This window comes from Lycorma delicatula, chromosome 5, assembly GCF_047948215.1.
Source record: "Lycorma delicatula isolate Av1 chromosome 5, ASM4794821v1, whole genome shotgun sequence".
NCBI lineage: Eukaryota > Metazoa > Arthropoda > Insecta > Hemiptera > Fulgoridae > Lycorma > Lycorma delicatula.
In genome coordinates, this window is record NC_134459.1 from 51,216,930 (window position 1) to 51,242,332 (window position 25,403).

At 30.6% G+C, this 25,403-nt stretch overlaps 1 long non-coding RNA gene across 4 annotated transcripts in view; it reads right to left on the minus strand.

Annotated features, from left to right (window-relative positions):
* Positions 1-16,629, minus strand: part of LOC142324947 (uncharacterized) — a 32,243-nt gene extending 15,614 nt beyond the window's left edge. Inside the window, exons 1-3 of one of the 4 annotated variants that reach the window (XR_012756453.1) lie at positions 16,615-16,629; positions 11,123-11,316; positions 4,108-4,313 (exon numbers count right to left, since the gene is read on the minus strand). This is a non-coding gene — a long non-coding RNA (uncharacterized LOC142324947). Of the gene's footprint in view, positions 1-4,107; positions 4,314-11,122; positions 11,317-16,614 lie in introns of those variants that run through there. The other 3 variants (XR_012756454.1, XR_012756452.1, XR_012756455.1) reach the window with 3 other exon arrangements.
* Between the last annotated feature and the right edge of the window lie 8,774 nt (positions 16,630-25,403).

The window sequence follows — 25,403 nt, forward strand, 5'->3', positions numbered from 1 at the left end:
GTCTTCTCTAGGCTAAACGTCATGATATGTCGATACCCTGTAGCTCGACTATTCTGCATGCTTGAGTGACTCGGAACTTTCGAATTAGATTTTTCAAATACTGAGTGTTTCACAACCATTGTGTGATGTATACTTTATACATGATTTGTTGTAAAAAGTGAATAGCGATTCAATATTCCAACACACTAAGTAACAGTATTATTTTTTGCTGAGTTGTAGATTACCTGAAAATTAGAATGATGATAGTTTATTAACAGATACCTTAATATTACTTTCTTTAACTGAGTATATTATTAATTTTCATCTTTAATCTCATCCTTCATAAAAGCTGAAACACCTTCATTTTTAAACATATGATTGGTGGATTTCCTATTGAAATAGTAATACTAACTGCTTCAATTAATTGTAAATTAATTGCTTATTCTTTTCCATAACTATCTTGCTGCAATAAAACGAATATAAGAGTTCAGCTTGAAGTCAAACATTCGTATGCAATGAAGTAATGCTCTTGGATAATATCTTACTTAAACAGAATCGTTGGATTCTATCATATTTTAACATTCCCCTCAATTCTGTAAACTCCCAATAGCATATTTAGTAAAACAAATTAGCTTATATAATATAACATTCAGATTTGTAATACATTAATATATATAAAACATTAAATAATTCTACTTTCATTCGGTTCATGTTATCTCCAAAAAAAATAATTGTATGAAAGAAGTTTTGTCATTTTTTTAGCAATTTGTTTATCAATTGATGTGTAACAAAGTGATATTGTTTTATCTTCAGGAATTCATTTGTAAATTTTCCAATATAGAAATGTTTGATTTCATATTATAGCACCATGCAATAATGTGGTCCACAACCACAGGTTACTGGCTATATATTAATGTTATAAAAAATGCACATCCATTTTGATGTCTATATTGATAAGAAACAAAACTTATCTTTTTCATGTCAAATGTTTATTTTTTCTATGAATTAGACTTTTTAGCAACTTATTTTGTACCTGTTTGTCTTCATATATTAAGGCAATAATACTCCTTTGACACACACCATTTAATAAGCCTTTTTTTTATCATATTTATCTCAATAAGAAATGTAATAAAAATGAATATTATACTTATGATTTTGTGTTACCTCACAAAATCATATAGCTCATCAATGTGTTTTGAAAGTTTTGACAAAACATTCAAAAGCTATCCTTAAACATGGTTGATTACTTTCAAATAAGTTTTGTAAGTTGTACTGTACCTACTGATGTTTTAAGTAATTCTTCTGTTAAATGTTTAATGAAGCCACATTCTGTTACACATTTTGACAGAGCTTCAAATTCTGTTACTGTACTTGAAATTGTCCCAATTGTTTCTTAGACTTACAAAATAAAGTAATTTCATTAATTTTTAAAGTAAATCCACTCATGCTTTTTTATCCTTTTTATAATTTACAAAATCAGCATTAACATAAGCATTTAATTGATAAATTAATTATTTCTCATAGTTGTTAAATTTCTTTAAATAATGATTGTTTCAGATATCAAAGTGTATATTTTAAATGTTTCCAATGTATGGATGTGTAATAATTTTGAAATTGAATAAAATAAGTTATTGAAAAAACAAAGATCAGGGATACTACCAAACTTAATGTATATAAGACATCCTATTAGTTTGTGATGTGATATATTACATGTATTATCTTCATTTTCTTATAATACAAGTAATTCTACTTTAATGTGAAATTTTTTGAATCAATTCCAATTGAGAAATGAATAAAAAAATCTCCGTTTCGTTCAAACTATATTCTTAGGAACCTGAATGTGTAATTATAACTAGTCAGATCATTCATTTCAAACTCTGATGCAAGAAAGTTCTTAAAAGTATTTATATTATATGAATTATTGGAAACAAATATTAAATCATTTACCCAAACCAAAACATACATATCATTTCTCATAAAATATATAATCTAATTTTGAATGAAATAAACCAATACTCTTAAAATGTTCACTTAAACACTCATACCAACATTGTAGACTGTTTCAATCCATATAATACTGTTTTCAGACAACAACAATAATCTGGCATTTTCTTTATGCCATCAGGTATTTTCATATATACAGAATTTTTCAATGCTCCATTTAAGATCGATTTGACATCCATTTGATGAATACTATAATCTTTACTTATGACATTGGAAAGAATAATTCTGAGTGGATATATCATTCATGCTGTCCACTACATGCTTTTAAATGAGTCTGTACATTCAAAATTTTGAATGAATTCACCCACATTACCTTTTATAAACTTCATTTTTTTTTTCTGAAATTCCACTTGAGCAGGAAGTTTCTTTGTAACATACATAATTTTAATATCATGTATTTCCTTGACCGTTGTTTAATTTTTTGTGGTTTCTGTCAAACTACCTTCTAACCATTTTGCAATAACATTTCTAGCTTTGACATCTTTCTTTCGGAAATCTTTAGATGTTTGCACTGCTTCCTCTTGATCTTCAAGAGTTGTTGGTAAGTATTCTTTTTATAATAAAAAATTTTGCCTTAAAATTATAGTTATAAAAATTCTTCCCATGAAATGATTTGAAGTTAGTTACAAACTGTGTTGAGATACTACACTAAATAATTTTAAATAATATATTAATACAATATTCAATGACACATGCATATAAGATAGGCCAAATAAAAACATCAAATATCTCTGTAAATAACCCTGAAATAATAATACTGAAGGCTTCACTGACTGATTACATAATTTCTTATACATTTCTATATTGTGTACAATACTACTAAAGATAAAAAAAATGAAAGAGGCATTTGAAGTCAAATAAACATTTCTACCTAAGTAAAACTATCTTTTGGTTATTAATTTTCTTTTACAACATTAGGGCATTTTTTCATATTTCAACATTTACATTTTATAAATTATTAAATATACTATTTAACCAATAACTCAGCAGAATTTTTGTTGTTCAGTCCATATAATACTGATTTTTTATAACAACAATCTGACATTTTCTTAATGCTATCAGATATTTTCATGTACATAGAATTTTTCAATACCTCATTTAAGAAGACTGATTTGACATCCATTTGATGAATACTATAATCTTTGCTTATGACAATAGAAAGATGTCATTAATGCAACCAATCATGCTTCCACCACATGCTTTTAAATCAGACTGTACATTCATTATTTCTAATGAATTCACTCAGATTACCTTTTATAAACATCATATTTTTTTTTTCTGAAATTCCAATTAAGCAGCAAGTCTGTTCTTATCATAAATAATTTAAAAAGCATGCATTTCCTTGGCTGTTGTTTTATTTTTACGGTTTCAGTCACACAACCTTCTAACCATTCTGCAGTAGCATTTCTAACTTTGACATCTTTCTTTCGTAAATCTTTAGATGTTTGTACTGCTTAATCTTATCTTCAAGAATTGTTAGTAAGTCTTCTTTTTCTAATAAAAATTTTGCTTTAAAATTACAATTACGAAAAGTTTTCCCGTCAAATGACTTGGGGTTAGTTACAAACTGTGTTGATGATGCCACCCTTAGTAATTTTAAATAATGTGTTAATACAATATTCCATGACACATACACATAAAATGGGCAAAATACAAAAAAAAATCAAATACCTCAGTCAATAATCATGAAATAATAATACTAAAGGCTCCAATGGCCGATAACATCATTGCTTATACATTTCTATATTGTGTACAATACTACTAACAATAAGAGGCATCCAAGTCAAATAAACATTTCTACATAATTAAAGCTATCTGTTGGTTATTATTATACTTAGACAGCATTAGGACATTCTTTCAGCATTTAAATTTTAATAATTATTATATATACCATTTAACCAATAACTCAGTAGATTTAAAAAAAAATTATTTTACAACTTTTTCCTAATTACTTTTTGGAATCTTTTAATGGGGTTGCATTATGTGCAAGATCCCATAATTAAACGGATCTTTAATTGATTTGATGAACTGGGCACCATATTCTGAGTGATTTTAATTAAATATAAGTATTAATTCTTGATTTTTTAAATTTTGTAATGGTGTAAATTGGTTTTTTCAACACACCTTTAGATGAAAAACTGTTTTAATGATGGATTCAAATATCGTTGCAATGGAAATATAATACTTTCTTTCAATTACCAGATATCTTGTGCAGCTGCTGGACCCCATAAGTAACTGCATATTTTCTTCAGTTTACCTGCAGTGTATTATGTACATGATTCACCATCTTTAGACATGTTATTAATTACAATTCAACCACAGAATGGTACCTGTAACAAGGATCTAATAGTATTGAAATATAACCTATCAGCAAGTAAATAAAATATACTTGGGTTATATTTCATTTAACCTGCTAAATGTAATATAACCTAAGTACATTTCATTTACTTGCTATCAGATTATATTTCAAGTTATATTTCAATACTATTTGTTACATTTAGACAGGCTATATTTCATTTAACATGTCTAAGAATATTTATTTATGATAGACAGTTTATATTTCATAAAACCTGTCAGGTTTGAGAACCTTTCTTATGAGAAGGAAAATTCTAATATTTTGAGCTACTCCAATATTAATTGTGAGGTACATTAATATAAAGTAGTAGCTTCTACTACTACGTATTAGAAACTCTTCATTATTTAGGTAGAACATTTTATTTATTTATTAAAGAGAGTAGTGAGAATATTCCATAGGGCTCTTCAGCCTTTGGCTTTTTGTGCACTTCCATCTAATTTAGTTTATTGAGCTTTGTATCTCTAATGAGTGAGAAAACCTTTTTACCAAGTCAGGACCATTTAAACGTTTTGAAAAATTGGTCCCAAAGATTTGGAAACATTTGCCCTCAAACAACACACATTCAAAATTTATGGGTTCATTGAATGGATGGCATTCTCAAAAACTTATTGCCAACTCTAAAATCACCATTTCTCTAAAATAATCCTAAAGTAGACAGATATCTTTGGAATGGTTGTTTCATTTATGAAAAAAGGGATCTTCATCATGTCCCAACCCAAATGAACAAGAAAGTTCAAGGGGGATTTTTAAGTTTATGGATTTAATTTCTTTCCAGGTTTTGTAATGAATATTTGCACCAACTATTATGTATTCATTATATACAGAGAAGTTACAAAGATTAGTTTTAGCAACAGTTACAATTGGTACAATTAATCTCATATTTTGTAAATGGATGAATTACTGTGTGTCAGTACATCGATTTTATTATTACCTTCAGTATATTAGTGATCAGGCAGTAAATACATCTCCACCTTATTGTAAACTGAGTGAGAAAGTAAAGGAATGATAAATGATTTTTTAATGTTGAAAATTGGATTTATAGAAAAAAAATTTTTTTGTTTTAACCACTCTTGTACCTAATAATAAAACACTTGTATCTTAATAATAAAAGTTAAAATTAAGTAAAAAGTTAAATTAACTCAATTAAAAAGTTAATTGAGTTAGAATATGAATTTTAAGAATCAAAAGTTGGTTGACTGATAAAATACATAATGAAAAAAATTTAAGACAATCTGGAGATCAGAGATGTTAATAGTTGAATCCAGTATTAAGAAGAACAATGCTGGACATCACTATCAATATTATTGTATCTTGGGTTAATTTTTCTGGCTTCAGAATTACATTTAGGTTAAAGGAACTATAAAAATACAATTATTGTATAAAATAGATAATTGAACATATAGAATGTAGTGGGTTTGTTGTGATTAAAAAATAATACAGATAATAAAGAATAAAAAATATAAAAGTAGCAAGAATTGTTTGTAATTGATTGAAAAAACTTGAATTTTAAATACTCTGGAAAAATAACATGTATGAGGTTTACTGATGCATACTCACAGAAAATCACATGAGCACAGCACTAATGTAGCAGCAAGACAAAGATTTGTAAATCACCTTGGCGCTAGAGTCAGATCTTCAGAAAATTAAATTTCCTCCTCTGCTCTCTTATTTTTCCTTTATTCTTCTTCCTTAATTGTGTCCATTACATTGTTTGGAAAACACTCCATTGCATTTAACACCCTCGGCATTCATCAATTATATGAGGTCATAGGTGTGATGAAGTTATATCTTAGTTTAGGATGTGATACAATCTTTTGATCAATGGTTTCATAATGATCACACAAGTTGCTTGATTGTCTTATGTAAGTGTTTTACTGTCTGAAATTTGCTTCTGATTACAAAGTCTAGCATTCTGTAAGCTGGTGCTTTACTTTCTTTCTAACTCATATCTATTATTTGGTGATAATACCAACAAAAGATCTTGCCCATAATTTATTTAAAATAAAACAAAAAAATTATTTTATGAAAAAATATTACTATCCATAATTTTTTAAAAAGTTTGGAATTTTCTGCATTATTATTTAACATGCATGATTAGAAACATGTTAAATGTGGCGGATTGGTATCATCTCGGCCTTTCATCCGAAGGTCCTGGCTTCAAATCCCAATCAGGCATGGCATTTTTCGTATGCTACAAAATTCCAATTTGTATCCCGTGCACAAGCTTTAGGGTTATGTAGTAATTTCATCAGTCTGAAAAAAAATAATCTAAACCATGTTTATACGAGCGTAGTAATCTACACTCAAATGACTTTTATTAGCATCTAATTTTTTTAATTTACTATTTTAAGCATTAATGTGGACTTTGGTCCTTAATATTGCTTGTTTTATTAAGGATTTCTGATTCTGCTGTGATCATTGTTTTTATATCGTTTCTCTTGATACATTCAGAAATGTTGAGGGTGTTGTTTTTTTTTTTAATCTACGGAGTAGTACATCTACCAGTTCCCTGACATGATTTACATAATGCATTATTATATACCATCGGTGGCAAACTTATGATGCGCATGTCAGACACTGACTCACGAAGGCTTTTTAAATAACCCGTGTTGATTTTTATATACTTTTTACAAATTATTGGTACTCTTTTTACCACACCCTCCCACTCCCCTTTTCAAGTGATGCCACTGACTTAGTGACCCACACGCTAGTATTAAAAAAAATAATGAACAAAATTTTACCCGCTTCTCAAAAAGGTTCGCCATCACTGTTCTAGAACATTTGGTCTCTACATTCGATTATTTAATAATTAGTGTAATATGTTTCTTTTTAGAATTTATATATTGTGGTTTACCTTTTCATATTTTCCTGTGTTATTTTACAGTTTATTAATTTTATTTCTCTTATTTAGTTTACAATCGTTACGTGTAGCGCTTGTTGTTATAAAATTAGTTTATGTATTGGGCAATCATTTCTTCGTTGTGCACCCCAAAATTAAGAAAAGTAGGAAAACATTAGTTTCCAGTTCAATTCCTGGCAAGGGTCTTGAATTTTTTCAATTTTCATTGTTTTATTTCATTTTCCTTACAATTAATAATCTCAATTTCCTGTATGTAATAAAGAAAAAAATTAAGTATACTGCATTTTACTGTTAGTTTTGTTAAAATAGTATTTCTCTCCTTTCATTTAGGAGATGTTTTGTAAACATTCCAAACAGTTGGGTGTTGGGTGATAAAGCAAATCTTAATTATTTCGTTAAAAATTTGTGTTTGGCTTACATAAAAAAAAAAAAATAATAGAATAATACTAAATGTAGGCCTTGCATATTATGAGAAAATCTTGTACTGAAAATTTATTTAATATTTTCAGCGTAAGAAGAATTTCCATTTCCCATTCACCCAGAAAACTAAAATAAAATGGAATAACAAAACCAGTTTGTTTTTTATGATAATAGATATAACAACCTCTTCGCTAATTGAAAAAAAACCTTAACTTTTGTTTGAGTTTGATTTCATTAAATATCTTCGCTAGGGTACACCATAGAAGCAATTTTTTTTAGCTAGAATAATAAACTTATATCCTGAATGTTTACCCCCTCACTTTATCAGTATTTTTGTCATGCCTTTCTGTCTAAAAAGTTCTCATATAGACAAAGAATATCAAAATGACTCAGTAACCGATATAAAATTGCAATCAAAAAGCTTATCTTTGAGTTTTTTTTTAGCTTCCTGTACCACCGTTACGTATTACATCGGAGGATGAGATGAAATGGCAATTTTGTAAAATGCCAGCCTGACCGGAATTCGAATCCAGCAACTCCGGATAAAGACCAAGACGCTACCACTTGCGCTACCGAGGCCGGCCTTATATGTTATCTGCCTTATATTTAATATATAAGGCCTTATCGGCCTTATATGTTAAATCTGATATGTTGTAATTGACCTTATTAATTTAATTAAAGATTTCTTCATTCCTGACCATAATATAAATTTTTTAAGATCTTGTTGAATTACACTTTATTCGTACTTTGTACAATTTCCCTGATTAAATTATTTATCGATTTTTAGCCTACCAACGAGTTTACAAAAATTTACCAATACGTTTCTTTTAATTTTTAAACTTCACTTTTATTTCCTGCTCTAAAAACCCTCCTGACTGAAAACGTAAAACTTTTTCAACGTAAATATAATCGACCTCTAGATGTATTTTACATTCTCTGACTGCCTTATTAATTTACCTTTTTAATTTCAATATACCTTTAATCTTTTGGATTTCCACATTAACTTTACGAACAATAAAAGTTAAAATTGTTGGTCGTTCTCCGTTATCCACCCTTCAGTCTGTTGAATGTCATTACCCTAAGATTTACATTACATTTACTGCTGCCCTTATAAAAGACAATATTAACGAAATTTGTAACTCAAGTTTATGTTCTTTCGTGTCTAAGATAGTTCTCACCACGAGGTTGGTGCACTTATGATTATCACGGTAGACTTCAGCGTAATTTATGAATGGTAAAGAACCATTTATTAATTTATGCTCAAATTTGTCTGATTTAATCATCGTACTTCGTCTATTGTTATTCGAATTATTTATTTTTAAAATTACACCGTAGTTATTCGAACTCTGTTATTGTCACCGTTGTAGTAATTACAATTCGGAATTGTTATGGACATTCCTGAGAATGTGTTTGAACCGTTTGTTTTATCAAGAGATAAAATGAATTGTGTTCGTTTGTTTCAACGTTTTGGTATTTTACTAGAACATAAACTGTGTAATCAGGTGCAAGACATGGCGTTAGATATTTCGAATGACCGAGAACGGTGGCGGTATAAGAAAAAGCAATGCGAGTTTATAAACAAATGTACATGGTCACATGACTCTAAACTAAGCCTTGATAAAATTTTACTACTTATTTATTCATGGAGCCATGAAATGACAACTGAGGCTTTTTGTGATCGCGAAATAAATATCAACCACAACACAGCTGTTAACTGGGAAAATTATCTACGGGAAGTTTTCACCGAGAAGCTTTTAAAATCAAATAATGTAATCGATGATCCGGGTTTATCAGGGATCGGTGGTCCGCAGTGGTCAACGATAATAATTTCTGATCAGTGGGCAGAATATCGATCTACTTACGGGGGTGCATACTCAAAAAATAAGATGACTATGGGGACAGGCAAAAATAAAAAGCGTTGTATATCAGGCATAGGAAGAGGATTTTTGACAGCTGCTTATGCGGATTCTTATGGCGCCAAAATGTGAAATTGATGTTCGCAATGTGCTTCAAGTTATAACGAAAGAAATTGCCGCAATAAATATTTGTGTTCATGTGCAAGTATACAAAGAAAGTGTTTCAAATATTATCTCGGAATCAGTTTTATTTAACTTGTAATTTCGATTTTTTTTTATTACATTTTTTAAATGTAAAGTAACAGTCAAATAATTTTTTAAATATTTTTCCCGAAATGCTAGTGCAATTTTCTGCCCGGAATACGCAGAAATGGGGAGAGGATATTGGAGGACAACCAAACTCTTAGTTTTCCAGGATTTTTTTAGTATCCTTCATCCAGGAGGTAGGTGGATGATTAATGAATTTTGTCTCTTTTGCACATGATGGAAGTTAAAAATTTATATTAATAACGTTCGGACTATTCAGTGGATTCACATAAAACCCTTAACGACACAACAGAAGTCGGCATTCTTCGAATAAATGAGATCTTTAACGTAAGATTATTTAGCTGCATGCAAGATCTTTCAGAGGTACAGTTTTCCTCATCAGCACAGAATTTTTCTCGTTTATTTACCTCTTTTCAAAATCACATTTTCTGGAACTATTTCATTTAACTTCTGTAAATCATGAATATCATTGTTTAACTAATGAATCCGGTTTCTCATTCTGTAATTTACTAGGAACAGCCTCAGCTTTTTTGCGCATGTTAATCGACGAAGGTACAAAGTATTAATTTCTCTAGCAGTTCGGTTTTCATCCTGTTCTCAGCTTTCTGACGAACTAACCGATCATTTACATGAAACTACAAAAAACGTTTGAGGAGTATTAGTCATTTAAAGAACACTTTCTTCAACGACCAATGTACAGAACTTCATTATTATTAATAAAAAACGAAGTGTGCTGCTACTAGAAAGTTAATTTTACTGTACAACTGATAAGATAATCTCGACTGCATGTCCACCCACTGTGAACGCTAATTACCAACTTCCAATAAATTATTATTTAACTCACTATCCAAATTTTTTGATCATAAATTTTACATCTTTTTCATTTTTAAATTACTTTCATTTGTACTTTTGATTAAAGTAACATTGAGGTAGAGTAGAATCAAATCTGTTTATATAATTAATGTGTATTTTCCAGTTGATCCATTTTTTCCATTTTGGTGGAAATGTAAATATGAAAATGTACGTATTTGCTTTTTGACATTTCATTTCTTGCAAGTCATATTTATTGGAAAAATAAAAATAATATAATAATGGAGTCATGGGTTATATATAATAAATATTTTTTATTCATATCAAACAGTGTTTTTTGAATATTTCTGCATGGAAGGTGAGTGACTAACCCTCTATATCGTCTAACACTAATTTCAAGATAAAGTATGCTAAGTAAAGTAAGTAGAATTACTTTAATGTAACAGTAGATTTTAGGTGAATAAAAATTACAAGTTTGTTGTATTAACATTTGATACAGAGTAATTACTAATCAATAATTACACCAAATACCTACACCTGAAGAAAATTTAATACCTGAAGTAATATTACCTCATGATCCTTTTTTTAAATTGAAATCTAGAAGGTAATGCTGGCAATATTTCTACATGAAATTCCTTTATTTCACTTGAGCGGTTATGATTAGTTCAGTATAACCAAAATTTAAATCGGTAGTTATATCTATCAGCGGATATGCTTCAATAGAAGATGCCATTAGCCATACTCCAAGTAAAAACACATAATCACTATAACAGAAAAAATAATACAAATTAAAACGTTCTATACTTAAAAAAAACAAAAAAAAAACAAGCTGACGTTACAGATTAACAATCTACAACATACATATGTATAAGTTAAATTTGTGTGTGTATATATATATATATATATTAATTAAATTACTGCATATATACAATTCTATGACAGTTAATATGGTGAAGCAATTACATCTGTTTATGATTGGAAAATAATTCTGATATGTTATATTTTGTAACTCACATTTATATTTTACTACTTCATTGATTATTATTTACTATATTTCTGATTGTAATGAAATGGGTCTTTTCAGATATCATCTGATAACAAGTATAAATGGGCGGAAGGATATTTACTTTCATCAAGAATCAGTTAATTAGGATGGCTCAAAGCAAATATTCTCTCTGCTTAGAAGAATTTACTATTATTCAGGGTACAGTCTCAGATCTATAACTCCTTATGTAGTGTCGGCTGAGAAAACGTTTACTAATATGCTAAACATTTTTTATTGTAAATGTTGTTTTAATGTACTTCATTCAGATTTTTATTAAGTTTGAATGTTAAAATTAACAAATAACTAGAACAGATAAAAAAGTGAATTGAAAATGATGTTCACTACTCACTTCCATGGGAATTAAAAGTTGACGTAATCAATACTGATTGTAAAATAAATAAATATTTATGTACTATATATCATTGTGTTGAGAGTAATATTACTTTTAAACATTTTTTTAATGTGTACGTTGCTATCTGTTCAAGCAGATGAATACAGGATCAATACAGGATGAATAAGTAACCTCTCCCCTACGGGGCAATGAGATCAGGAAGATGTGTAAGACATGTACGAGGCCTGTAAATAAAGTAATGAGACTAGCTTTTTTTTGGCAGCCAAAGTGGCAACACTGTATAGTTCCTAATAAACAGTTGGTTACATGAACAGCTGATTTATATTAGGTATTAATATTTTTAGTCTATTGTCATGTGAGACGTAAAAAAACTTTTCGTGAAACGATTTTTTGTTTTGCGTTACAAAAATAAGTGATACAAATTATGACCAACGTTGTGCAATCAAGTTTTGTGTTTAACTCTGAAGCTTTTTCATAATTGAAAAGGGCGTATGGAGATGACGCTCTGTTACAAGCTAAGTTTTTAGGTTTTTTAAAGCGTTTTCGATGGCCGAGAACAGTTGCGGATGATCCATGCTCTGGAAGACCGTTAGCGTCAAAAAATGACGACAATGTTGAGCGAATCAGAGACTTGATACTTGATTAACTGTCAGACTGATTGCAGAACAATTGAATTTGAACCATACCACGTCCATCAAATTTTGACAAACGATTGGACGTGGAAAAGGTTTGTGGAAAATTGGTCCCAAAAACCTCATTGTTGAACAGAAAAACAACAGAGTGGAAGTGTGCCGCGATCCTCTGGGGCGAATTGAAACTGATCCTGATTTTCTAAAAAAATGTTATTACTGGTGATGAATCTTGGATATTTGATTACGACCCAGAAGCAAAACACAAGAACAAGGAGTGGCACAGTTCAAACTCACCACGTCCCAATAAAAGCTAAAATGAGCAAATCAAAAATTAAAATCATAGTAATTTGTTTCTTCGATAGTAACGGCATTATCCATAAGAAGTTTTTGCCTAAAGGACAGAATGTAAATCAATATGTTTACCGAGAAATTCTTGAAAGATTATGGAAAAGAGTTGCCCGCATGAGACCAACCATCAATGACAACTGGATGCTGCATCATGACAATGCACCTTGTCACACTGCACTCTCAATTAATAAGTTTTTGGAAAAGAAAAACTTTCCTATAGTTCTTCAATCAACTTATTCATCTGACTTGAGCCATTGCTACTTTTTCCTGTTTCCAAATTTAAAAATAACCTCAAAGGAAACCATATTGGAACAGTAGAAAACATTAAAAAAAAATGCAAACGATCATCTGAAGGATAGTCCAGTTTCTGAGTTCCAACACTGCTATGATGACTGGGAAAACTATTTGAATCGTTGCATGGCTTCCCAGGTGAACTATTTCGCAGGTGATAGAGTTTATGTACAATTGGATTTTAAATAAAAAGTTTTTCTGAATCAGTTTCATTAATTTATTTAGAGACCTCCTAAATGAGGTCTTGTACAGACTCAGGACGACCATTCCTGATATGAGTGGTTAATTGAATCCTAACCACCAAAGAACACCGGTATCCACTGTCTAGTATTCAGATCTGTATAAAAGCAACTATCCTTTACTAGGATTTGTACCTCATATGAACCTTAACATTACTTGTGTAAAATAAAATTAAAATAAACATATGGTTTTCAATACACCTAATCAATGATTTTATTTATTAACATTATGATTTTCATTATTATACTGTTATTTATTATTTATAAATTATTTTGAAATAATAAAACTTAAGTTTTTTTTCTTTAACACTGGATATTTGTAACATTATTTTTCTGTTTTTTGTTATTTTTGTTTCTTAATGGAGGAAATGAGAAATGACTCGTGATTTAACTGATCCACTCTTAATGATTTTTGCCATTGTTTAGTTATTTGTAATTGAATTTAAACAAGAGGTCATTTTGTTCATAATAAAATAATTCAATTTTTTTTCTAAACAAATAACATTAAAAAATATGCAGTTGGTACAATGGTTAAAAAGTTAATGTGGGTTACTGTTTTAAAATTTATTAGTAAAAAGCTTCTTTTCATTGAGTTAATTTAAACATGTACTCTAAGTTTTATTAAAATATCTTAATGGTTGACAGACAAAAATGTTTCTGACATGATTCTGAAATAAGGACCCTACGTCCTAAGTTTCTCTGCATAACTCTATTCCTACAGCCTGTGTATATCCCAGAATGAAAATTTAAGTCAAAATTGCAAAATATCTTTTATTTTTTAAATTCTTTTTGCTGGAACGTTTTACAAAAATATATAATCACTGAATAAAACAGAATAAAATTGTTCCTGTAGGGTGGAACCCTGTTTTAAATTTTTTTTAAATCATGTTCATAAGTATTGTAAAATTAATTTGCTTTAATTTTTATCAGTTGAAAATTTTCACTAAAATGCATTGTCAGGTAGTAAATTATGAAACAATCTTATTAAAAATAGGGACAGCTGCATATTTAATTTTATTTAATCAGGGACAACTGTCCCTGATTTTAATAATAAAAAAAAATAAAAAATAAAAAATAAAGTTTTCTTATTCATTATTTTTGTTTATTAAATTGTTTTGTTAAATCCATACCGAACAAGCAAATATTAAATGTACAATCTGTGTGAGTAAGTGTAAATAATTACCAAAATCTATTTTTTGTGCTGAAGAGTTGTTCAGTGATAACGTTTCAAGTTAAGACAGACAGATAGTTAATATTTTAATAGAATAATTTGCTATGTCTATTTAAAAACAAACAATTTTTAGTCATTTAACATGTCCTGATGTTCACGGATCGTATAGATTGACACAAATTAAGATATTAATGGGCTTATGCTTTTTTTTTTATGAAACACAGAGATGATGTGTTTCATTTTCTAAAACTGCTGCTAGACTATTTGAAAAATTATGAATTTTGAGGTAAGTAGATTAAAAGAGAATAATGATAACATCATAGTCAATAATAGTGACTATATACTTTTACAAGAAGATTATGGATCTTGACAATTTATTTTACTATTGATTTATTAATAATATCCAGGAAATATGTAGTTAATTTACTAATGATTACTTGCACAGCAGTAATAATTTAGGTGAATGTAGTCAGAGGAGTAATCGGATAGAATTGTTAACAAAACATGTAAAGGTTTAATGAAGTTTGAGTTAAAGTCACTTAAAAACACGAAACTCGGTAATTCCTATAATTGTCTTAATAAGCAAATAGATTTAATCTGAAATTCAACAAAGTCATTTGCATTTTTAAAAGTCGTAATAAAACGTTCTCTAGAAATTACATACTGACCACAATTCTTTCTCCATTATCAAAAATTTCTTATCTAAGAGGATGGCGGAATTACCCCCATCCTCTTAGTTAGAGGAAGGCAAGAGGGAATAAAAATAAAGATCCAACCGGCGGCCCGACCTGCTATGCCGGACGTACAGTTAGGTGGTGTAGCCGTTTGAATTAAAGGACATTCCCCTGTGATGGGAGATTCTCCACCGTAGGTGCAGGTGCAGTACAGGGAGTGACGAAAAATAAATTAGTAAAGATATAAAAAGTGTTGAAAATTGTTTTCTATTAAATAAATAAAATCAAAATAAGTGAGTTCTATCCAAGTTTAATAAACAAAAAAAAAAAAAAATAGATGTAAAAATTTAGATATAATATGAAATTTACATAAAGTTATAAGCGTTAATGAGATAGCATTGCGTTCTGTGATTAACTAGAACGAGAAAAATGTTTTGTTTTGAGACAATTTTTTTGGTGGTGAAAATCCGGGTGGTGAAAACCCGTCGTTCACCCAGAAAATGCCCTATATCGAATTTACGACCCCCATGTTTACGGTTTGAGATGATTCATTTTAAGTTAGATCCATTTCGATATGGTCCAGCATGATGGATGATATTGTACTCTTGCGTAACTTACCCTTTGTGTAATTGTACAATTGCGTAATTGTACCCTTCAGCAATTCCGTACTCCTTGAAAAACAAACCGATCCAGATGGCCGATAAAAATTGAAATAAAGCGATCGAAGTAAAAGCTATGTTGTTAAAATTTTATATGAAACGCAAATTCAACAAGGAGTAAAATGCATCTTAGCAATTTACAGCTGCAACTTTAGTAGTACATACAGTAGAGGTCGCCAGGAAAAATTACATCACAACTATCCACGGAATGTTTTTGGTACAATAAAACTTTCTTGTTGTATCATTGATACCTTGAGAAAATTTACCCCAATACGATAAATGATCTTGAAAAAACCTGTAATTTACTTTTTTAAATTTCACTGGTAAGAATCCTGCAGCTTTTAAGGTACAAATCAGAACATAATGACTTCTCAAAATAATACTACAAGAAAAATTTCTCGTAAAATATGACGCTATCACTATTTAAGTTTTATTGTTAATACAGTAGTGGAGTTATCCGAATAAATGTAAGTTTCGTTAAAAATATCGATAAATCAATCATACAGATAGGCCTTGCAGTTCTTGAATTTTAAGTGAACATCAGTACATACAAATATATACATTCAAGTACGCTGGCATTACATGATCTTATACGGTATAACAATTTTTAATATATTCATAATATAACTTCTAAAGAAAATAGTAACTTACCAGTTAAAGAGAATTCGACAGATTGCATGTTGAAAAAGTTATTTTTAATCAACATTGCTCTTTCTCAGAATTCGAAACATTTGAATACTAACACATTATATTAAAAATAAATAGAATATTTGTAATTTGTCAAAATTATGTATTATTAAAAGATATTTGCCATTTTTTTGCTTTCATCTACTCTAACCAGAACCAATTTGAATAATTAGATTCATATTTTCTTATCTGATAAAATAATTGGTATGTTTCTTAACATCATTAATCATTATTATAAAATTCTAAAGTTCCTTTAATTGAAGTCATTAATTAAAAAAATACAGATTATTACTCTATTTTTGTGTTTATTATCGATAAATAATGATTTCAGACTGCTAATTACACATAATTATCATCTCATAAATAACATACTTAACATAATTCACACTTTAGTAACAGGTGAATAAAAAATAACTGTCGATTAAAATTTATTTTAGATATTTACGACTAAAAAACTAATTTCGGACGATATATTTTTTTTTCCTTAAGTAACTCTAATTGTAATCGTAAACTTTACTATGACAATATAAAAATGTATTCATTCAAACGCCTTTTTGTGGTAAACTACCAAAATTATTCTTTCTTCAGCTGTCTTATCCTTTAAATCTTAATATTGTATAAAAGAGACTATTGCACATTTTCCATTACTAGAATTGTCGAGAATAGTTTAAAACTATTGTTTTAATCTGATAATTGCGTTAATAAATAAATCTTTTATTCTGATCGTTGCATAATATTATATTATATAAATCAATCAGGAATGGTTAGACATATTTACACCTCGGTTAAAAGAAGGAAGTATCCCAACAACTGTTTGGATAGGTAAAGAAAGACCGTCTTAAAATCTTTATTTCATCACAAAATTCACTCATAATAATTATTAAATAAAAAAAAGTAAATGTGCATATGAATAATTGAAAATATGAAATAATGTTAGGGTAAATATATAAAGATATTAAAAATAATTTGCAATTTAGAAGGCGTTATTGAATTTATATGAACAAACACCGGGTGAGTCAAAAAGGACTTCACAACACTAAAAGCATGTAAACGTTTGTTGAGATAATTTACAGATTAGGTTATCTCATTTCATAGAAAAACACATCAAGTTTGTCACGTAACATTCACTTCGGTTCGATATGGGTTCATTTGTAATGCGAGGTATATCCCATCTGAAGTCGATTTCTTTCCAAACTGCAGCCAGCAAGTGGGCGACGCCTTTACAGCTGCGACGTTTATAATAAGTCTTAGCTCAACTAGATCAGCAGGCAAAGGCGGTGCATAAACCCAATCTTTAATGAAACCCCATAAGAATAAATCTAGCAGCGTCAAATCTGGGGAGAGAGGTTTCCGGATAGTTGGAGCTTCACGACCGATCCACCGACTTGGGAATCGAGTACCAAGAAAATCTCGGATTCTAGGCGGTACTGTGGTAGTCCGTCTTTTCGATAGTAATGACGTTCGTCTTTGTCGTCATCGTCTGACTGAGGAATTAGGAAATTTTGATGCATATTCAGATAAACGATATCGTTTACAGATGCCTCCTGGAAGAAGAACGGGCCTTACAGTCTTTGTTTGCTTATGATAAAAAAAACATTTCCCTTAAGGCTATCAAGAATGTGCTGCAAAGCTTCATGACGGTTTTCGCTACCCCATATTGCCAGTTACTGGTGTTCACTTTGCCGCTGATGTAAAACGTTGTCTCATCACTGTCTAATGATGTATCGGTGTCTGCAATTCTATCCAGCATTTCTACACAAAACTTCAGCCGAGCGCAATTTTGTCGGCATCTGTAATTTGTTGAATCACCGTTAGTTTGTATGCCTTTAAATGTAATCGTTTACGTATTATTCGCCAAACAGTCGTTTGTGAAATGCCAGTTTCACGTGACGGAGTTCGAGTTGATTTTTTCGGACTATGACAGAGCTTTTCCCGAGTTGTTCCACAGCAGCTTCAGGGTTGCGTGGACGTCCTGGAGATTTTGAATGTTTATCAGAAAAATCTCTCAACGAATTTTGGTGCCAATCGTAAATTACTAGGAGCCCCCCTACCGTACTCTCTACTAATATTACGTTGAACTACAGTTGCTGACTGAAAATCGTGGAACCAAACCACAGAGAGCACGTTCCGCACCAGTAAATGTATCCATTTTTAACAACACTGATGACAGCACTGATGGCCGAATGAACTACGTGAGTCAAAGCTAGATGTGTTTTGTAAAAAAGTGAGACCTCAATCAAATCTGTAAGTTATCTAATTAACTTTTTATTGCTTTTAAGGTTGTGAAGTCCTTTTTGAATCTACCACTATTAATCTACGCTGAAAAAAAATTAAATTATATTATTTAAAATTCATCGACAGAGTAATATTGTATCTGTAAACGAAAATATTTTAATTTTATTTTAAATAAATGATTAGAATAATTTAAAAAAAAAATTGTAATTTATTAAAAATGGCAACGTAACCATAATAAGGTTCTTTTTCATAAACCTAAAGAATTGTGTCGCGTAACACGAAAGCAGATCTATTGTCTGATTTGATAAAGGTGGATATTTTTATTTTTTTTAAATAAATCACTATTTTCTTCAGTGATGATTGTAAATTCATAAAAATAAACACAAAGATAAATTAAAATATTCAATTTTTTAAATACCGATATTCATGATTCATACAGGGTGCAAAATAATGACATCACAAATTTTGTTCAGACTTTGAGGAAGCCTTTTGTGATGACATGTATTTGAGATGGGAATACATGTATGCATAACTATTAAACTTTTATTGATGGTGACCAGCTTGTTGTTTGTTAAAGGCACTTCATAGCTAAACATTACGGTTTCATTATCATTCCATGAGAATTTATCTTTTAATAAAACATCCAGAAATCTTGTTTTATGGGAGACAGATATACTAGCGTTTTCATTAATGGAAATTCTACTCACGCGAATAGCATTGCTACCTCATCTGAGAAGCACAATGGAATCAATAAGCGCTTCTAAATTGTTAATTATTTTATAGTTTCTTTTACATTTGTATTTCCAGGTATTTATCTTAACATTATTTCATATATTTATATTTTAAATAATTATATTGATCCTTGGAGTATTACAAAGAAACAATGAGTTCGTGTTTGGCTAAGAGCGAATAGAAAGTGGATGAAAAGTTTGTAAAGGAAATGGATGAAAAATGTACTGATGAGACTGCTTGCGAATTCGAGTCTGATGTTAGCAGCGATTCATGAACATCGCTTTCGTTCCAAGAGAAAAAAGACCATTTAATACGTATATTAAAGAAAAATATTCATTATCGATGATTGAAATAATGAAGAGCTGGAAATATTTTAGTAATGAAACTGAGGTTGTAAAAATGACTCTTTAATCGTTATTTATTATGAGGATCTGCCTATGAAATTGGAGGATTATAATTTTTATCTTGTATATTATTTGCAATGTTATATCTATTGTTTATTTAAACATTTTTCAATAAATAATTGAAAGAAAGAAAATCATCTATTTCGTTATTTTCATTATTTCCTGTAGTATATAAGCGCAAGTTAATACTATAAAAACCAGTTTATAGTAAAAACATGAGTGCTAAACAGAATGTAACAAAAACCTACACAGCTAGCTCGTAGACAGTTCCCGACGAGTTCTGTAGAGTAGAAAGGTATAGAGTATTTCATCAAACTAATTTAGTAGAGAAAATGAGATATATTCTCATCAGAGAAGAGAAATATATTTCATAAATGTGAAGATGAGGGTATATTCTGTGTGAGATTATACACTCACCTTCAAAATACGCTTTTATACGCTTCATTCTTCTAAATACGCTTTCGTTTTTCCACTGAAAAAAAATTCGGATGATGTAAATATCCTGGAACCTGTGTTTCATTAATATAAAATGAAACCCCGACTGGGAGTCTTATTCTTTAAGACTTTGTGGGTTGGCCTAGCCTCTGGAGCTTTACATCCCACTACACACAGAGTTACTGGACACTTTACACTCTACATATACACTACACCAATTACAACATATTCCCTTACACAACTACACAACAACATTCTACACTTTTTCAATTTTTATTTACACTCGGTGGAGTTGCGACACCTTACGAAACGCAACCAAGGTGTAATCTATAGTGCCAATGGGTGGGTGGCTCTACGTAGTGAGTCTTGAACGATATGCTCTGGGCATCTGGACAAACCCAGTATTATTTAGCTTTAGCTCCAGTACGCGTGTGCCGTGTTGTTCGTTATGTTGAATGTATTCGTGGGATCAAAATTTCAAGCCATAAATTAATTCTATGATGGTTGGTGGTCCATCTGATAAAACACCAATTTTTGCCTAATGAAAAGGCCTCGGTCAGTTTTGTTTGACGAAGATAATAGTCCTACAGAAGAGGGTACATAAAATTCTAATACATCAGATCTAAAATATAAAAAAATTATTGGTTTTGTTTTTCTTGGAATAATCAGGAAGGTGGATCCTTCCATAAGGTCTCGCCTTTCCTTCACTTGTTTTAACAAGTCAGCATAGGTTCTATTTTGAGCCGTTACCGCTACAGTCTTCGAGGGTGGGTCGTGAACACGTTCAGATGTTTTTGCCCGGTCCACTCCTTGATTGAGAAAAACCATCTTGTTTTTTGATAGTTAAAATATTCGACCAATGCCACCTTTCAGATCCTCAGCCATCTTATTGTCGCTCTGTGTGGAGTCAACCACCACAATCACCGTGTGAAATTCCAGCTCAACTTTTTCACTAAAAAGAACCTTCGCCTGCGGTTTAAATGCGAACAGCTGTCCTTCTTTCAATCTGTTCCGTTCTGCCAGGCTTCTAATGTCAGGAACCCTTCTAAGAACTCCACCTCATCATCCTCGACTCCATTGTTAAGCTGCCGCAAAATCTCATCATTTTCTGACTTAGGATCAGTCTGTGTTGCAGTACCTAAGTGCTTGTCTCTTAGACAAGGCCATCTTAAATCCAGATCTCTGCTTGACTATATCATAAATATCTAATTCAACTTGCTTAATTTCCCTTGTAGTATTTTTATCAATCGACTTGTGCAGAATACGAGCTGCAGTCTCCAATTTACAAAGCTAGTCTACTAGCTCGTTGTCCATGTTATTTTCTCAGTACTAGGAGGACCCCGTCTCTTCTGGTATTCTCTAGGTCTATTATCACCAGTTTTCACTATTGGCGTAACCTCTATGTCGATCGGTATTGTGGCTTTAGATGCATCCTCTGCATTCGCCTTTGGTCGATGCCTCTCCTCACACCCGAGAACGATACAGGAGCTTCCCAGGTTTAAATGGGTTTGCATCTATATTCTTTGACTTCCTTCGGCTCCAGATGATAGATGGAAGCTTGACAACCTCAATTTCTAAGTAATTTATTGAAAAATTTACTAATAGGTGTAGGCTTAGCGACCACACTACCTTAGTCAGTGACTGACTTAGTGACCAACACGGTAGTATTAAAAAAAAATAATGAACAAAATTTGACCCGCTTCTCAAAAAGGTCGCCATCACTGTTCTAGATCATTTGGTCTCTACATTCGATTATTTAATAAATTAGTGTAATATGTTTCTTCTTAGTATTTTATATTATGGTTTACCTTTTCATATTTTCCTATGTTATTGTACAGTTTATTAATTTTATTTCTCTTATCTAGTTTACAATCGTTATGTGTAGCGCTTGTTATAAAATTAGTTTATGTATTGTGGAATCATTGTTTTCGAGCGCTAATAACATACCTTTGTTGTGCGCCCCAAAATAAAGAAAAGTAGGAAAACATTGGTTTCCAGTTCAATTCCTGGCAAGGGTCTTGAATTTTTTTCAATTTTCATCTGTTCATCTCATCTTCCTCATTAAAATATATGGGATGTATGCAGATCATATAATAAAGAAAAACATTACGTATACTGCATTTTGCTGTTAATTTTGTTAAAATAACATGTTCTCCTAAGGTAAGTCGTTTATCCAGGACTACTCCCAGGTACTTGACTGTTTTCCCAAAGGGGATTTTCTCTCCTGGGATTTCCAGCTGCCTGGCTGGAGTACGAGTCTTGTATGTGAAAATCACTGCCACAGATTTTTCACCGTTGACCTTGATTCTCCACATATCGAGCCACGGCTCTACTAGATCCAATTGCCTTTGGAGTCTCTCGATCGCGTAATCTACACTTCCGGATTCATAATAATATGCCGTGTCGTCTAAACTGTATAATGAGGGGCAAGACATGGCGTTAGATATTTCAATTGACCGAGAATGGTGGCGAAGCAAGAAAAAGTAATGCGAGTTTATAAACAAATGTACATGGTCGCATGACTCTAAACTAAGCCTTGATAAAATTTTACTATATTCATAATAAATTATTTATTCATATAGGTATGATTTGACGACTGAGGCCTTCTGTGATCGCGAAGTAAATATAAACCACATTACAGCTGTTAACTGGGGATATTATCTACAGGAGGTTTGCGCCGAGATGCTTTTAAAATCAAATCGTGTAATCGATGATCCGGATCTAACAGTAGAGATCTACGAATCTCTATTCGTAAGAAGGAAAACAACGTCGGAGAGTTACTCAGAAGATGTGGGTGTTCGGAAGGCTATGCCCTAAAACGACATAACCTTGAAGCAATGTGCTTCAAGTAATTCTGGAAGATATAGCCGCAATAAATATTTCTGTTCATGTGCAAGTATTCAAAGGAAATTTTTCAAATATTGCCTCGCTTTCATTTTTAATTAATTTGTAATTTTCATTTTTTTAAATTAAACGTTTTAAATGTAACGTAACAAACAACATTTTAAATATTTTTCTCGAATTGCTAGTGCACATTTTTACCCGGAATACGCAGAAATGGGGAGAGTATAACGGACAACCAAACTCTTAGTTTACTTCATCCAGGAGGTAGGTGGGTGATTAATGAAACTTTGTCTTTTTTGCACATGACGGGTGTTTCAAAATTATGTTAATACTCTTCGTACTATTCAGACCACTCATAAATCCACTCGCAGCAGAAGTCAGCATTCTTCGAATATATGAGACTTTTAACATAAGATCATTTCGCTGCATACAAGATCTTTCAGTTATACAGTTTTCCTCATCAGCACAGACACAAACAAGTTTTTCAGCACAGACACAAACAAGTAGTTCAAGAAAACTTGTTTTCTTGAACTTCGTTTAACTTCTATAAATCATGAATATCATTTTATAGCTAATGAATCCGGTTTCTCATCCTGTAATTTACTAGGAATAGCGTCAGCTTTTTTGCGCATGTTAATCGACTAGGTACAAGCAAAGTATTAATTTCTCTAGCAGATCGTTTATCATCCTGTTCTCAGCTTTCTGACAAACTAATCGATCGTTTACATGAAATTACAAAAACATTTGAAGAATACTTAGCATTCAAAGCTTTCGTTCATCATCGAGCGATTAACAGAACTTCACAATTATTAATAAAGAACAGTCTGCTGCTACTAGAAAGTTAATTTTACTACACAACTGATAAGAGATAAGCTGGAATGCATATCCACCTACTGTGAACGCTAATTATAAACTTCCTATAAATTATTATTTATTTAACTCACTACCCAATTTTTTTGATCATAAATTTTGCACCTTTTTAATTTAAACCTTTTTAATTTCATTTTTACTTTTGATAAAGGTAAGATTGTGGATACGGTAGAATCAAATCTATTTATATTATTAATGGTTATTTTCCTGTTGATCCATTTTTTTCAGTTTGGGGGTAATGTAAATATGAAAATGTACGTATTTGGTTGTTGACAAGCCTGTATCTTTTCTTGGAAGTCAAATTTATTGGAAAAATAAAAATAATATAATAATGAAGTCATGGGTTATATATAATAGTGATTGTTTTACATAAAACAGTTTTTTTTTTAATAGTTCTGCATGAGAAGGTGAGTGGCTACCCCTGTATATAATCTAACACTAATTGCAAGGTAACGTAATAATATAACAGTAGATTTTAGGTGAATAAAAATTACATGTTTATTGTATTAACATTTGATACAGAGTGATTACTATCAACAATTACACCAAACACCTACAGCTGAAGAAAATTTAATACCTGAAGTTAATATTAACTCATGATCATTTTTTAAATTTAAATGCTAGCAATATTTCTACATGAAATTAATTATTTCTTTAATCATTTAAGCGTTTTGAGATTAGCCGCACTCTTCAGTTGTAAATTCTTGTGGTATTGGAATTGCTTCAATAGAAGATGACATTAGCCATACTCCAAGTAAAACACACATAATCACTGTAACAGAAAATATAATACAAATTGGAATATTCTATACTTAAAAAAAACAAGCCTAAGTTACAAATTAACAATTTACAACATGTATATGTATAAATTAAATTTGTATGTATAAATTACTGCATACATACAATTCTAAGACAGTTAATATGGCAAATTACCTCTGTTATTGATTGGAAATTAATTCTGATGTGTTAAATTTTGTAATGCAGATTGATATTTTAATACTTCACTGATTATTATTTAGTGTACATCTGACGGGAAAGAAGTGGGTCTTTGTGGTATCATCTGATAACAAGTACAAATGTGTAAAATGATATTTACTTTCATCAAGAATCAGTTAATTAGGATGACCCTAAGATAACTCTGTCTCTCTGATCAGGAGAATTTACTATTAATCATGTCAGTCTCAGATCTATAACCCCTTATGTAATGTCGGCTGATAAAACCTTTCCTAATAT